General features: G+C 32.9%; 1 pseudogene; it reads left to right on the top strand.

Moving 5' to 3' along the window:
- The first annotated feature begins 1,614 nt into the window (after positions 1 to 1,614).
- LOC112206660 (olfactory receptor 4K2-like) lies at positions 1,615 to 2,559 on the top strand (annotated as a pseudogene).
- Positions 2,560 to 3,930: the final 1,371 nt, after the last annotated feature.

The raw sequence follows: 3,930 nt of genomic DNA, 5'->3' as shown, positions 1-3,930 counted from the left end.
GTGTGGGATTACAGGTGTGTGCCACTACGCTTGGCAAATTTTTGTATTTTTAGTAGAGATAGGGTTTTGCCATGGTGGCCAGGCTGGTCTTAAACTCCTGCGCTCAACCCATCCGCCTGCCTCAGCCTCCCACAATGCTAGATTACAGGCATGAGCCACTGTGCCTGGCCCATTTTTGACTCTTTTTCCATTTGTTCATTCTTTGAGTTTGTAACAATGATTTTATTCTTTTCTAAGCATATTAATATTGACTATAACTTAAATATTAGTATACTGATATTTTAAAATTTTTGACATTCATCCACCATGTTTCACTGACATAATGAAATCTTTTTTAGTGTACCTTGAAAACTTTTATTGAAGAAGGAATGAAATATTGCATTTTCAAAGACGGATAAGTTAGAATACAGGATTAGATAAAATTGCATTATCTATTATAATTAAATTATTATCAAAACTAGATAAATATTCAAATATATAAAGTGAAATATTCAAATGTGTAATTTAACAAGGGAATTCATATAGTTTTCCATGTGGAAAAAGCAATTTAACTAAAAAATGATTTAGATGCATATAGACTTATAAATGCCTGATCTAACACTATATTTTTTTACTTAATTAATTTTGGTCTCATCAAATTTTCCAGTAACCTGGACAAATTTCCAGTTACTCAGCTAAAATTTCTGTAGTCAAAGACTTAAATTTCATTAGGTGGCTGGCAAAGTAAACCCTACCTGGTCACAAAATTAGCTTTCATTTACTGGGACTAAGTTTCACTTGTTTTGTACCACACTTTTGACTGTTTGGTAAAGACATTGATATTCCATAGGAAATAAAATTTCTAGAACTTGGGAAGCACTGTAAATGAAAAAATTAATTTTGAAAAATAATTCTGAGTTCTTAATGTATCTTTTTTGTTTGTTTTTTCTAGTTTAAAATATAGCTTTGGGTAGAATGAAGAGAATTAAAGGAGGGAGATTCTCTTTTTAAAACATGTTTCTATGAAATAATAAATTACCAAAAGTGGACAATAACTCTTGTAGGTTACAAGAATGCCTTTTGGTTATCAGTTGTCTTATGGAATTAAGAAATTAAAAATTAAATAATTTATCGCCCTCATAAGATATTAAATGGATATTCTGAAATCATTAAAGTCTTAGTTAAGTCTAGTGTTTAACAATAGTTGATTCAAAATATTCACATTTTTATGTGTAAGAGAAACCTGAGAGTTCAACACTTATTTTATTTTTAGTTTTATTTACATGCCTTATTCAGTAGAGCACACAAATGTAATGTAATCTGCCTCAATAAATGTGTATTACATAACTCATTAAGTAGTATTCAGATAGGTGGATAATTGTATGGGCATGTGATGACTACAGCTCAACGTGTACTAATGCTAGTCAAAACCAAGAGGTTAAACTTTTCAGATTATATCTGGTAGCAACTGTTAAGTGATTCCCCCCAAAAATGTTTACCCTGAGAATTTTTAGTTGGATTCTAGTAATCAATCTTTAAGCGAATGATAAGTTAATATGTGGTTGTAGAAATATCACATTTTCAAACTCTGTAATTTTGTTCCTTTTACAATTATAAAGCCGAGTCTGCAGATGAATGGAGGGGTTCAACTATTCCAGAGTATCTGAATTCATGTTACTTGGACTTACTGATTCTCCTGAACTCCAGATATTCTTTTTTGTGGTGTTTTCTGTCTTCTATTTAATGACCATGTTGGGCAACTGCCTGATTTTGCTCACTGTCCTATCCACCTCACACCTTCACTCTCGCATGGACTTCCTGCTCAGCAACCTGTCTCATTGACATGTGCCTGTCCTCCTTTGCCACACCAAAGATGATTATGGACTTTTTTGCTCTGCGTAAGACCATCTCTTTTGAAGGCTGCATTTCTCAGATCTTTTTTTTACACCTCTTCAATGGGACTGAGATTGTGCTGCTGATCTCCATGTCTTTTGACAGGTATATTGCCATATGTAAACCTCTCCACTATTCAACAATTATGAGCCAAAGAGTGTGTGTTGAGCTTGTGGCAGTTTCTTGTTGGACAGTGGGCTTTCTACATACAATGAGCCAATTAGTTTTTCCCTCTATTTTCCCTTCTGTGTTCCCAATGTTGTAGACAGTTTTTTCTGTGATCTTCCTTTGGTCATCCAGTTAGCTTGTATAGATATTTATGTTCTTGGGACCTCCATGATTTCAACCAGTGGTGTGATTGCTCTTACAATTTTTCTGCTTTTGCTCACCTCCTACATCATTGTTCTTAATACTGTCAGGGACTACTCCTCCACAGGATCCTCCAAGGCTCTTTCTACCTGTACAGCACATTTTATTGTTGTGTTAATGTTCTTTGGGCCCTGTATTTTCATTTATGTGTGGCCTTCCACAAACTTCCTGGTAGACAAAATTCTCTCTGTTTTCTATACCATCTTCACTCCCTTTCTGAATCCACTTATCTATACTTTGAGAAACCAGGAAGTGAAGACAGCAATGAAGAAGAAACTGAATATTCAGTATTTCAGTCTTGGGAAAACTGCTCCGTGATACTTCATGCAATGAATAGAGATCTCCTTTGTGAGATATAATATCAACAGTTATGTTCTTAGAGCAATCAAAAAATTAAACTTAGAATTTACCTTTCAAATCATTTAGTTTAAATTTATGGAAAGAAGTCAGGGATAAGAAATGTGCGACATCTTGACGAAAAGTTAGCGCAGTGTTTACAAACCTTTTGAGTTATGGGTCTGTTTGATAATCTGGTAAAATGTAAAGGTGATTTTCATAGAAAAATGAACATATCATCAAAATTGTGAACATAAATTCAGGACTTCATAGACCTCTGGATCCTACAAACATACCTCGGATTAAGACTAATTAAAGAAGCCTGAGATAAAATATGAATCTCCTGTTTTCTAATCCAGAATACTCCCATTCTGTACAGCCTTGTGGTACTCTGATGGTGTTTAGATTAATTTAGAAGTATAATTAGCAGTGTAGGACAAAACAAGTATAACACTGGAAATAGTTTTATGGGAAAATTTATACTGTGAAGAGATTCTTTTAGTTAATGTTCAACAATCTTGATTTAAGGGGTTCAGTTGTTTGAGTTCTGTGTCAACTCTGAAAATAAGAGAACAGTTCAAAGATTCAGAAATTTAACAATACAGTTTCTTAGGTGTTTATACCACTATCACCCTTCATAATTAATATAGTAAATAATCAAATAATAATTTGTAAAGTTTAAATCATAGACAGTAAACTACTCAAATCTGACTGGCTTTCAAAATCGGGCTGAAAATTATAAGTATGATGAATTTATTTACTACCAAGACTCAATGTTTGGGAAAAATATTAGCTATTAAATTAATCATAAGTTTTTCATTTCCAAAATAAATATTGCAGCATATTATTAGTCTTAGAAGAAGCTTTGTGTCTAATTTTCAACATAATATAACCTTTGGAAAGAAAGGAAAAAAAGAATTTAAGAAATACATAGCATGATTCTCCCTAATTTGGTATATTATTGATCATGTTAAATAGATTTTTTATTACAAGAGAGTCTTTGGACATCAGCCAGCCAGTCCAATTTTCTAACAGTTGAAGTATTGAAGGTCCAGAGAATTCACAGGACAGATTTAAGGCTGAATCACTGTAAGGGGCAAAGACATTTCTGTAAACAAACATGGACCCTGGAATTAAATCTTGATTCTGTCATTTCCTAGTTGTATTATCCCTGGGGATTCACTTTACCTCTCTCCCTTTTTCATCTCTAAAAATATTGTAAAAGGTAAATTAAATATTTGTCATGACTGCTTTATGGAAAGTAATACAGAATGGGTTCTAAAAATGTCATTTCTATTTCCCTAAAACTTCTTCCCAAAATACAACTTATATTAAAGTAGTATGCCTTTGAAG

Source organism: Pan troglodytes, chromosome 22 (assembly GCF_028858775.2).
Source record: "Pan troglodytes isolate AG18354 chromosome 22, NHGRI_mPanTro3-v2.0_pri, whole genome shotgun sequence".
In the NCBI taxonomy this organism is placed as follows: domain Eukaryota; kingdom Metazoa; phylum Chordata; class Mammalia; order Primates; family Hominidae; genus Pan; species Pan troglodytes.
Note: the sequence above shows the minus strand (reverse complement) of the source record. Positions and strands in the feature narration are given on the sequence as shown.